This window comes from Callithrix jacchus, chromosome 14 (genome assembly GCF_049354715.1).
Source record: "Callithrix jacchus isolate 240 chromosome 14, calJac240_pri, whole genome shotgun sequence".
NCBI classification, from domain to species: Eukaryota; Metazoa; Chordata; class Mammalia; order Primates; family Cebidae; genus Callithrix; species Callithrix jacchus.
Genome location: NC_133515.1, coordinates 112,330,943 through 112,343,772, shown reverse-complemented (window position 1 = coordinate 112,343,772; position 12,830 = coordinate 112,330,943). Strand labels below are relative to the sequence as shown.

General features: G+C 49.7%; 1 long non-coding RNA gene across 1 annotated transcript; it reads left to right on the top strand.

Annotated features, from left to right (window-relative positions):
• Positions 1 to 4,859: 4,859 nt before the first annotated feature.
• Positions 4,860 to 10,998, top strand: LOC108588151 (uncharacterized). Its single transcript, XR_001906957.4, has 3 exons — positions 4,860 to 5,351; positions 5,435 to 5,740; positions 8,641 to 10,998. It is a non-coding gene; the product is annotated as an uncharacterized LOC108588151 (long non-coding RNA).
• The last annotated feature ends 1,832 nt before the right edge of the window (positions 10,999 to 12,830 follow it).

Below are 12,830 nucleotides of genomic sequence, written 5' to 3'. Positions count from 1 at the left end.
TCCCGTCAGCCTGGAACTTGAGGCTTAGGTGCTGCTGACAACATGCATTTCTAAGCTGATCTGCAGCGTGGGGCTGACAGGTCAGGCAGAGTCATGGGAAGAAGCCTGGGAAAGGAGCAGGGAGTGAACAAGGCCAGCAGGGGATGGTGCATCGGCTTCGGACCACACAGAGCTGGGGGCTCAGCCCACAGCCTTAGGACGCAGGTGAGGAGCCCAGGACAGAGGAGCTGCCAACTCCAGCTCATGTCTAACGGGGAGCAGGGACCCCATTACCCAACATCAGCGCTGACCTCTACGTGGAGTCACATGGTCCCTGGCACAAAGCGAAGGTTCAGTAGAGATGAGCTCACCTCTCCAAGGCCTCAGGACCATGCAGGAGGGAGGTCCAGCCTCTTGGCTCACCTCGGCGGTAACATCCAGGCACATTTCCCGAGTGTCTGTGCAGGGCCATGGCCACCGACACGCCCAGCACTGGCGCAGATTGAGATACTCAGGCAAAGAGTGTCTCTGGCAAGTTTGATCCTGCCGTGCCCTTATGCTTGGCACAGTTCTGTGTGTTCATCCAGTTATTCACTCATCCTATCAATATTTCCTCAGTACTGAAAAACGTGATGCCTGATCTGGCCTTGAAAACAGCAGAATCATTCTCCCCATGGCTCAGGCCTTGTAGTGTAGGGGACAAGGAGTAACAGAAAGACGTAAGGTACGTAAGACATTGGAAGTATCCTAACAAAAAAACAAGTAGATGCCAGGACAGGAAGCGTGTGGCGTAAAAACTGAGAAATGAGGTTGAGAGAGAGGCCTCAGTGAGATGGGTACTTAAAAAAAAAATGAAAGTGAGGGAGGAGGCTCTTGGAGGAGCACCTGCTGGACTGAGGGAGGAGGCCAATGGAGGAGCAGCTGCTGAAGAGTGGAGGAGCACCTGCTGGAGTGAGGGAGGAGGCTGATGGAGGAGCACCTGCTCGAATGAGGGAGGAGGCTGATGGAGTAGCACCTGCTGGAATGAGAGAGGAGGCTGATGGAGGAGCACCTGCTGGACTGAAGGAAGAAGCTGGTAGATGAGCACCTGCTGGACTGAGGGAGGAAGCTGGTGGATGAGCATCTGCTGGACTGAGGGAGGAGGCTGATGGAGGAGCACCTGCTGGACTGAAGGAGGAGGCTGATGGGGGAACACCTGCTGGACTGAAGGAGGAAGCTGATGGAGGAGCACCTGCTGGAGTGAGGGAGGTGGCTGATGGAGGAGCACCTGCTGGACTGAGGGAGGAGGCTGATGGAGGAGCACCTGCTGGAATGAGGGAGGAGGCTGATGGAGGAGCACCTGCTGGAATGAGGGAGGAGGCTGATGGAGGAGCACCTGCTGGAGTGAGGGAGGAGGGTGATGGAGGAGCACCTGCTGGAGTGAGGGAGGAGGCTGATGGAGGAGCACCTGCTGGAATGAGGGAAGAGGCTGATGGAGGAGCACCTGCTGGACTGAAGGAGGAAGCTGATGGGGGAGCACCTGCTGGACTGAAGGAGGAAGCTGGTGGAGGAGCACCTGCTGGACTGAGGGAGGAGGCTGATGGAGGAGCACCTGCTGGAATGAGGGAGGAGGCTGATGGAGGAGCACCTGCTGGAATGAGGGAGGAGGCTGATGGAGGAGCACCTGCTGGACTGAGGGAGGAGGCTGATGGAGGAGCACCTGCTGGAATGAGGGAGGAGGCTGATGGAGGAGCACCTGCTGGAATGAGAGAGGAGGCTGATGGAGGAGCACCTGCTGGACTGAAGGAAGAAGCTGGTAGATGAGCACCTGCTGGACTGAGGGAGGAAGCTGGTGGATGAGCATCTGCTGGACTGAGGGAGGAGGCTGATGGAGGAGCACCTGCTGGACTGAAGGAGGAGGCTGATGGAGGAGCACCTGCTGGACTGAAGGAAGAAGCTGGTAGATGAGCACCTGCTGGGCTGAGGGAGGAAGCTGGTGGATGAGCATCTGCTGGACTGAGGGAGGAGGGTGATGGAGAAGCACCTGCTGGAGTGAGGGAGGAGGGTGATGGAGGAGCACCTGCTGGAGTGAGGGAGGAGGCTGATGGAGGAGCACCTGCTGGAATGAGGGAGGAGGCTGATGGAGGAGCACCTGCTGGACTGAAGGAGGAAGCTGATGGGGGAGCACCTGCTGGACTGAAGGAGGAAGCTGATGGAGGAGCACCTGCTGGACTGAAGGAGGAAGCTGGTGGAGGAGCACCTGCTGGACTGAGGGAGGAGGCTGATGGAGGAGCACCTGCTGGACTGAAGGAGGAAGCTGGTGGAGGAGCACCTGCTGGACTGAAGGAGGAGGCTGATGGGGGAGCACCTACTGGACTGAGGGAGGAGGCTGATGGAGGAGATGGATTGAGGGAGGAAGCTGATGGAGGAGCACCTGCTGGACTGAGGGAGGAAGCTGGTGGATGAGCATCTGCTGGACTGAGGGAGGAAGCTGATGGAGGAGCACCTGCTGGGCTGAGGGAGGAGGCTGATGGAGGAGCACCTGCTGGACTGAGGGAGGAGGCTGATGGAGGAGATGGACTGAGGGAGGAAGCTGATGGAGGAGCACTTGCTGGAATGAGGTGGAGGCTGATGGAGGAGCTCCTGCTGGCGTCAGGATCAGGCTGATGGCAGAGCAATACGATAAATAGGAATATCAATGTCATGCTCTTAGGCTGTCCTGCCTAGTTTCTTTAAGGACCAGAAGGCATCTAGCATGGGTAAAGAATAAGTGTAAGTGACTGTGGAACACAGTGGTCAGAGTCCTGATGGAGGTAAGATCTTGCAGGACTCTGTGCCTCAGGCTTTGATTTAGATTTACTCTGAGTACACAGCAGATCTTCTGAGCACCTTGCTTTACATCAGTGGAGTGGCATGTATCACTTGCATTTTGCAGTGACTTTGGTTCCTGTGTTGAACATTGACTAAGGTTCAAGGTGAGTGCAGGAAGAATGTGTTGGGGGCCATTTTGTACCCAGACAGAGGAAGCTGTTGAGCAGTAGTCATTGCTGTTTGCATTTCAATGGCACACTCAACAGGATTTGATGATGGATTGGTAGTGTATTGAGAGATGAAGGTCATTCTTAAGAATTTGAGCTGAGTAACTGGAAGCATGTGACGATCCTTAGCTGAACTGGGAGGAAAGCAGAGAAGCAGGCTCTGAAGTTCACGTGGGAGCCGCTGCAGTTCAACACCTGAGCAGACCCGCCACACATAGAGTTTTATGGATGAGTGCGGAGTTTGTGGAGAGAATGCGGCTGGATATATGCAGTGGGACTCACCAACTTCCAGGGGGTGTTAAGAGCTATGACTCTGAAGGGAATCACTAAATAGTAAATATGAACATAAGAAAAACATTGCAAAGTCTAAAGCTCTGAGGTTCCAGCTTTGTTATCTGCAAAGGAGGCTGAGAAGGTGACAGGGCGGTAGGCTGAACATGAAGCAGGTGACATGCTGAAGGCCACATAGAGAAACGGCTTCAGGGAGGAAAGAGTGAGGCCTGATCACTTGACGTGGACAGGAAGAGCTGTGTTCGGGGGTGCAGAGAGGACTGAGAGCAGCCGGGAGAGCGCGGCAGGGGAGAAGTGGGAGGTGGGGCGTGTAGGTGCCTTCCAGGGAGTTTTTCCGTAAAGGGAACGAGATACGCGGGATGGTACTAGAGGAGAAAGCTAAGCTGAAAGGGTTGCTTTAAGAAGTGAAGAGAGCCAGGCACGGTGGCTCACACCTGTAATCCCAGCAGTTTGGGAGGCCGAGGCGGGTGGATCACGAGGTCAAGAGATCGAGACCCTCCTGGTCAACATGGTGAAATCCTGTCTCTACTAAAAATACCAAAAAAAAAAAAAATTAGCTGGGCACGGTGGCACGTGCCTGTAATCCCAGCTACTCGGGAGGCTGAGGCAGGAGAATTGCCTGAACCCAGGAGGCAGAGGTTGCGGTGAGCCGAAATCACGCCATTGCACTCCAGCCTGGGTAACAAAAGCGAAACTCCGTCTCAAAAAAAAAAAAAAAGTGAAGAGCTAAATCACCTGTATCTGCTCTTGGGAACAAAACAGTGAAGAAGACAAAGGGACAAGGCAGGATTTAGAGTGAAGAGTATCTAGAAAGTAAGGTCTTTACGGAGGTAAGGGCGCTGGGACCTCAGGAACAGTGGAGGTGTTTACTTAGCTAGACAGGTACAAAGGTCTTCCTCCATCAAAGTAGGAAAGGGAGGACAGATGGACGGTGGGATGGAAGGGGTGACAAATGACAGGGTGGGCAGATGTGTGGATGGGGAGGCATGTGGGTGGCTGGTTGGAGTTGTGCATGGAACACATTAATGAATATTTATGGATTGTCACCAGCTCTTCGGTGAAATCTGTGCCCATAGTTGATGGTTGTAGCCTCTCACTCAGAGCTGCCTTAAGGCTCCAGGATTTAAGACCCAGAGGGGTTGATAAAGTTTAGCTAATGAACAGGATAGCAGGTAACAGAAACAAGGAGGTCAGGCTTTGCTTCCTAGCGACATACTGGTGATGTCATCTGTGAGTGAGGGCCTCCCACACAGCTGCTGTTCTCTGACTGCTCAGAAAATTATCTCTCTAGAAGGCCAACTTAATCATATGACTTTCCTGCAAAAGAAAAAAGAAAAGAAAACCGCTTCACCGGCTTTGCCCTTGGGATAAAATACAAAATTCTTAATGTGACCTGTAATTCTCACATCGCTACTTTTTATCCCTGTGGATGAAATGGCTACTGCAGCCTAATGCACCACTCCAGAATTCCGCGGTTTAAAATCACGGCTACGTATTTCCCACCGAGTCTATGAGTCAGCTGGCAGCCCTTCCCGTGGGGGCTGGATGTGCTGATCTCAGCTGCTCATGCGTGAGTCTGTCACTGAGGGGTGAGCGGGAGCTGGCTGGCCTAGGATGGCGTTGGCTTGTGTCACTGGCCTCTGCTGGGCAGAACTGAGAGAAACGGAGAGGGAAGAAGCGCACAGGCCTTTCGAGGCTGAGGCTCAGAAGGGTTCCGTGCTCACCATGGCCTGTTGAGGTGAGCCGAGATGGCGCCATTGCACTCCAGCCTGGGTGACAAGGGCGAAACTCCGTCTCAAAGTCTTTGACCTGTTGGTCAAAGCCAGGCCAGCCCGGTGTCAGCAGCGGGGTGGCTGGAGGGGTTTAGACTCCAACGCCTGAGGACAGAAGCTGCAAGTCAAAGTGAGAAGGCCACAAGTCCCAGGAGGGTGCAGAGGTGGGTGCGTCTGCAATCTGCCCCGCTTAGCAAGCACCTCTGCAGCTCCTGCATTCCTCCAGCCCGGCCTCTACCCTGCACCCACCGTCTGTGCTCCCTCCCCCGCGAGAACCCTCTCGTCTGTCCTGGTATGTGTCTGTAAGATTTCTTTTCTACACCCCACCAGAATCCCCATCTCTTCCTGTCTAATTAACTCTCCCTCAACCTGCAGGCCACGCAGTGACAGTCACCTCCTCAAGGAAGCCTCCTTGGCTGCCCTGGAGCCGATGAGTCCCCGCTGCTCCTTAGAGGCCAACATGCCGCTCTCCTTCACAGAACTCGACAGAATCCTATTAGAATACTGGCTCGCTTAATTGTGCGTCTAGTGTCTGCCTCCCCTGCTCACCAGAATGCAAGTTTATGGAGCGAGGGCACATGGGCATCGTTGGCATATGTGCTCTGACCTGTAGTGAGAGCTGAGCCACTGTGTGCACTGTTACAACCTGAGTTAATGAAGAAGGGACACCAGTTAGCACAGGTAGACCATAAACCTTGCTCGCTCTTTTTTTTTTTTTGGGCATCCTGAATTTTTATTTGCTCAATCCAGTCACCTACTTTTTTTTTTAATTTTTTTATTTTTTAGAGGGAAAAAGAGAAAAAGAAGGGGAAAAAAAGAAAAAGAGGGAAAAAGGAATATTACTTCATTCCTAAAATGGGTTTCAATAATGGCCGATCAATATTTTGAGTGTTTAAAGTGGTTAATGCATATTTTATGTGTTTAAAATGGAGACCTCTATTGTGTTTATTTGTTCTGGCTCTGAGTTCAAGTCCTGGATATCGTTATCAATTTGTTGTCTCGTTGAATCTAAATCTCATTATCTGTCTTATGTATCTGGGTGTTAAGATCTCTTATTGTTACATTAATCCTTTTACCCTTGCATCCTTGTAGCTTTGAAATCTATTTTATTAAGTGTGAGAATTGCAACTCCTGCTTTTTATTTATTTATTTTTGCTCTCCATTTGGTTGGTGAGTTTTTTTCCATCCCCTTGTTTTGAGTCTTTGTATATCTTCAGATATATCATTAGATTTTGTGGATAATGTATATTTTGTGTGTTTAAAATGGAGAGCTCTATTGAGTTTATTTGTTCTGGATCTTAGTTCCAGTCCCGGGTATCGTTATCAATTTGTTGTCTCGTTGAATCTAAATCTCATTATGGGTCTTATGTATCTGGGTGTTAAGATCTCTTATTATTACATTAATCCTTTTACCCTTGTATCCTTGTAGCTTTGAAATCTATTTTGTCAAATGTGAAAATTGCAACTCCTGCTTCTTATTTATTTATTTTTGCTCTCCATTTGGTTGGTACGTTTTTGTTTTTTTTTTTCCAACCCTTTATTTTGAGTCTATGTATATCTTTGGATATACCGTTAGATTTTGTCTGTATCTTTTGATTGGGAGATTTGGTCGATTTAAATTTAGGGTTGCTGCCATTTGTTATTAACTGGCTATTTTGTCCTTTCATTGATAAAAATTCTTCTTTATGTTAATGCTCTTTACTTTTTGGTGTATTTTTAGAAAGGGTCATACTGGTTGTTCCTTTCTGTGTATAATGCTTCTTTTAGAAGTTCTTGTAAAGCAGGCCTGGTGGTAATAAAATCTCTGAGTACTTGCTTGTTCCTAAAAGATTTTATTTTTCCTTCAAATGTAAAGCTTAAATTGGCAGGATATGAAATTCTGGGCTGAAAGTTCTGTTGATTAAGTATATTGAATATTGGCCCCCACTCTCTTCTAGCTTGTAGGGTTTCCGTTGAGAGATCTGCTGTAAGCCTAATAGGCTTACCTTTATGGGTAACTTGATCTTTCTCTCTGGCTGCCCTTAATATTTTCTCCTTCGTTTCGATCTTGGTGAATCTAACGATTATGTGCCTTGGGGTTGGTCTTCTTGAGGAGTATCTTTGTGGTGTTCTCTGTATTGCCTGGGGTTGAATAGTGTCCTGCTTTGCTAAATTAGGAAAATTTTCCTGGATAATGTCCTGGAGAGTATTTTCCAGCTTGACTTCATTCTCTCCGTCACATTCAGGTACACCAATCAAGCGTATATTAGGTCTTTTCACATAGTCCCATATTGCTTGGAGACTTTGCTCATTCCTTTTTATCCTTTTTTCTCTATTCTTGTCTTGCCGTTTTGTTTCATTAAGTTGGTCTTCTACCTCTGATACCCTTTCTTCTGCTTGATCCATTCGGCTGTTTAAGCTTGTACATTTTTCACTAAGTTCTCGTGTTGTATTTTTCAACTCCATAAGTTCATTTATATTCCTCTCTATATTGTCTATTCTTTTCAACATTTCATCTAACCTTTTTTCCAAGTTCTTAGTTTCTTTACATTGGGTTAGAACAAGTTCCTTTAACTCCCAGAAGTTTCTTATCATCCACCTTTTAAAGCCTACTTCAGATAATGGAACACAGTCCTTTTCCATCAGGGCTTGTTCCGTTACTGATGAGTCCTTTTCCATCAGGGCTTTTTCGGTTGCTGATGAGTCCTTTTCCATCAGGGCTTGTTCCGTTGCTGATGGGTTCTGATTTTGAGTATACTCGGCCTTCTTAGGCTGTCTTTTTCCCTTCATTGTAGATGAACCGCCTTTCTAATTAGGTTTCTGAGTCGACGTCCGACTTATTGATTCCCAGTGTTGGGATCCGAGCAACCCACTGTGGCAGCCTAAATAGCAGCGGTAAGACTGATGGTGCTCTTCTGCCCGGGAATCCCTGGTCTGGCTTCCCTCTTGAGTCCGCAACAAGCGGCTCTGACTTCCCGGAGCTCCAAACTCCGGTCAGTAGGGGAAGCAGTCCCGTTGGCTCTGCATGAAGAGCTGCTGCGCCGAGACGCCAGCAAAACCGCTGCGGCGGCCACAAGAGTCGCGCTGGCGACCCGTGGGGCTCCTCCACTGGGAATCGGCTAATCGGTGAGTGACGAAAATTCGTCTAAAGATGTGGCATCGTCTCGTTCTCTGAGCTTTCACTGGGAGCTACAATCCTGAGCTGTTAGTGGTCGGCCATCTTGGATCGATCCCCCGCTCTTTCTTTCAGTCTGTGGCCCACTACTTTTTTTTTTTTTTTTTTGAGACAGAGTCTCACTCTATTGCCAGACGCCAGGCTGGCGTGCAGTGGTGCAATCTCAGCTCACTGCAACCTCTGCCTCCCAGGTTCAAGCAATTCTCCTGCCTCAGCCTCCCAAGTAGCTGGGGCTACAGGCGCGCACCACCACGCCCCGCTAATTTATTTTGTATTTTTAGTAGAGACGGGGTTTCATCATGTTGGCCAGGATGGTCTCCATCGGCTCACTCCTTTTTGTCTTTGCTGTCCTAAATCAGTTCTCCTTGGAAAAAGTGACGTGTTTCGTCAGAATCTCTTTTTTACAAGAGGTTGTATGTAATTCCAGACACCCCAACTGCGCTAAAGCTGTTCAGAGGCAGATCCCCTATCAGGATCACATCCGGAACCTGCACCCCTGGGCTTCACTTCAGCCTGTGCCAGCCACTGCTTGCGTGAATGTTGGAGAAGTGCTGACCTCACTACACCTCAGTTTCCCCTCTAAAGGAGAATAAAGCTGGCCGCCTCTCAGGTTTGGATATGACTCACTTTTCCGTGTGTTTACAGAGCCTGCCACATGGCAGATACTCCGTCAATGTTTGTCTCCTTCTCCCCTGTTCATGGCTTCTTATTTTTGTCTTGGCTGTGTGGAAGAAAACCCAGCACACAGTAAGTTCTCCACTTAAGAGTGGAAAATTGGCCGGGCGCGGTGGCTCACGCCTGTAATCCCAGCACTTTGGGAGGCTGAGGAGGGTGGATCACGAGGTCAAGAGATCGAGACCATCCTGGTCAACAAGGTGAAACCCTGTCTCTACTAAAAATACAAAAATTAGCTGGGCATGGTGGTGCGTGCCTGTAATCCCAGCTACTCGGGAGGCTGAGGCAGGAGAATTGCTTGAACCCAGAAGGCGGAGGTTGCGGTGAGTCGTGATCGCGCCATTGCACTCCAGCCTGGGTAACCATAGTGAAACTCCATCTCAAAAAAAAAAAAAGAGTGGAAAATTAAACTGACAGCACTCTGCTGTCAGCCAACGCAGAAGAACCGAAGGGCAGACATTTAGGGAGAATGAAGGTCAGCTCAGCTTCTGCGGCAGAGGAGGCGCTAGGTGCAGTGGTGCAGGAACTGTGGGAGACACAGGCCTGCAATGCGGGGCCAGGCAAAAAGGCTTGAGAGGCATCTACCCAGGGCCAACAGCCCTGTAGCAGCCAGGCGCCAAGAAGGACAGTGCTAGTATTTTCTCACAGTGTTTTTCTCTTAGTGAATATGGGGAGAAAAACTGTCATGGGAAGCACATAGGTGGACTCTGGACAACTCAGATCAGCATCTCTGAAAAATCCTGGAGCTCTGAGGCTGGCTTTGTAGCTTCCGAAGTTAGCTCACGATTCTCCAAGTGGTAGACAAACCCCAGTTTACAGACTTGGGCCTGCAGGTAAAATACATCTGCATGGAGACTCAGCAGCCTTTGGTTCAGGATCGGGGAGTAGATGTCCATCGATGCAGACCAAGGGCAGATAGGACACAGCCTTGGGCCTCCAGCTCACCCCAGCTGGAGTGGAAAGCAGGTCATGGATGCCAGTTTCCCAGAAGCTCAAGTATCCCAGATTCTCAGTGCTGAGGACCGTGGCAGCCGAAGAAAGAACACACCTCTCACCCCTTTATTCTGTGAGTTGTTCTGAAGACGTTTGCTGGGTTCCATCTTTGGTTTTCGTCTGTCATTATTTGACTCCCACGTCCAAGGCCCGGAGCTACAGCATGGCCTGGCCATGTACACTCAGAGGCTGCAGAACTGTTTGTTTTGCAACAGAGTCCTCTATCCATCAGTGACGTTTCTCACGTTCCTCTCAGCCTCAGAAGCCACGTGCATGTGTGACCCTAATCCCATGGACTAAGTACGGAAGCAGCTGGCTCCGCCCAGGAGAGCAGGTGCTCTCACTGGACCACACGCCCACACCTGTCTCCCAGCTGTGGCAACTCTAGGGTGCCTGAAGTTTTTCAGAAGGATGTCAGATCTACCCGTATTGGAGCCCCTGCTGACTCTCACCGTTGGTAATGGCCATCACCCTCAGTTCACAGCTTGCATGGGTAGGTCCTTGGGTAGGTCCTTTTATCACCATTATCTTATTTAAATACTTACAGATCCTACATGTCTCATAGCCCCAAATGTGTTAACCTCAAGAAAAGTAAAAATAGCTTCTGTTAAGGAACATGCTGCGGCCCCCTGGTGACGGAAGTCCTGTGGCATGCTGAGTTAGGCTGTTCTCACACTGCTACGAAGAACTACCCAAGACTGGGTAACTGTCAAGACAAGAGGTTTACTCAGCTCACAGTTCTGCAGGCTCTATGGGAAACATGGCTGGGAGGCCTCAGGAAACGCTCACTCATGGTGGAAGGTGAAAGGGGAGCGGCCATGTCTTACACAGCCAGGGCAAGAGGAAGACAGAGAGAGGGAGGAGGAGGCGCCGCACACTTTCAAACAGCCAGCTCTCTGGAGCACTCACTAACATGAGAACAGCAACAGGAAACCACCCCACGATCCAGTCACCTCCCCCCGCCTCCACCTGCAACACTCTGGATTACAATTCCACGTGAGATTTGGGTGGGGACACCCAAACAGGCACACGCCAACCTCTCAGCTGGGATGGACTGGGATGGGCTCATTTTTAAATGAGATATCAATAAACTATGTGAAAGCCAGGTTTATTAAAACGTTCAGTTATTTGTGTTTGTTTTAATCATTTTTTTATTTTTGGATAGTTTTACAGTAAAGTTGTCAAGATCAGTCCCAGTACCCATGTAGCCACCCCTCTCCATTCCTAACACCTCACAGAGGTCCAGTTCATTTATCATAATCAGTAAGTTAGCATTTCTACGTTATTACCTAAAGCCTGTAATGTATTCAGGTGGACACAGTTGTTATCTGCCACCTTTTCCCACCCAGGATCCCACCGGACATTGAGCCACCACGCCCCCTTGGGCTCCACCTGGCTGAGACAGTTTCTGGGACTCTCCTAGTTTTTGTTAACAGTTGTGAGGGGTGCTGGCAAGGTGTGCTTTGTAGGGTGCCCCCTCAGGTGGGGTGTTGCTGAGCTTTATCCTCATGGTTAGACTTGGGTTCTGGGTTTGGGGAGGATGACACAGAGGTAACATGTCCTATCACCGGTGCCTGCCACCAGGGTGACTTACCTTTGCTGCTGCGGGACGTAGTCACCTGGCCGAGGAGGGGTTTGTGAGGCTTCTCACTGAAAATGACCCTCCCCGTTGGGGGCTGCCTCTGTTGGAGAAGTCACTGCGCACAGCACATTCTGTTGGGGCAGGAGCTCGGCCCTGCCTGCAGGAAGGTGTGGGATCTTCACAAATTAGAATTTCCCTGCGTGAGAGATGTCTGTTCTCCACTTACTCAGTTATATGTCTGCATTTGTAGGAAAGCACTGCATGCATTCTGTGCTCTGGGTTATAATTCAACATCACATTATTTTGTTGCTCACACTGCCGCAGCTTCAGCCACCGGAGAGTCCTCGCAGTCGGCTCCTGCGTCCCCCGACCTTGCCGCCCGTTGTTTGGATGCTGTTTTTAATTTGGGTTCTGAGCACTTCCTTGCTTTCTGGCTCTGGAAGATGCTCTGGGCTCATCTTGTACATTCACTGCATTCGTCCAGAATCAACCGTTTCTCCAAGGAGTTTTCTTCCCTTTCAAAGTACAAATTTCCTTGAGATTCTTGAAGGGGAAGTAAACTCAGAAAACACATGCCGTGCCTGGCGAGCAGAGCCGGGGATGCGGGCTTCGGGAGCAGGCAGCTCTGCAGAAATCTTCAAGCACAGCTCTTCCCAGAGCGGGCCTGTCCCTCTTCTGGACCCTATGGCCAGACTTCCGAGGCAGTAACAGAACATTTGAAAGAAAGTATTGGAACAATTATGTATTCGCGAAGACGGATAGTCTGCACGTATTCCACTTGAGGATGTAACACTGACTTTTGGAAAAATCAATAAGGAAATAAGCGGACCAGGAATTACATATGTTTTTTGTTTGTTTCCCGTAAAACAGACGCTGTTTTGAATTATGGTTCTGCCATTCACTGGCGATGCAACTTGTCAGATCACCAAATGTCCCTAAACTGCAGTTTCCTCACCTAAAAATAGGACCAGGTGTGCCTGTACCGAGGGTGTTATACAGGACCGAGCACAGAAAGTCAACACCAAGACAAAAGGATGCCAAATTGCAGGGTTTATTGCTGGTGACCACGGAGGACTCACGTCTCTCCAACCCGTGGCAGAGAAAGAAGAGTGACAAGACCTTTTTATACCCGTAAAACCACCTTGGGAGTGGGGGTGAGGAGCGGGGATGAGGGCGAGGGGCTTCAGACATTCCGACGGCCAGGGGACTATTTGACATTCTGATAGTTACTTAAGTGGTTCACAAAAGCCAAGATTAGCATTCGTCTACACATCGTCTGGGGAGGGTGGGGATCACAGTCCTTAATTACTTATTCACATTTGGGTTATGACAGCAGTTTCAACAGAACGCTGAGGTGTGGTTGAGAT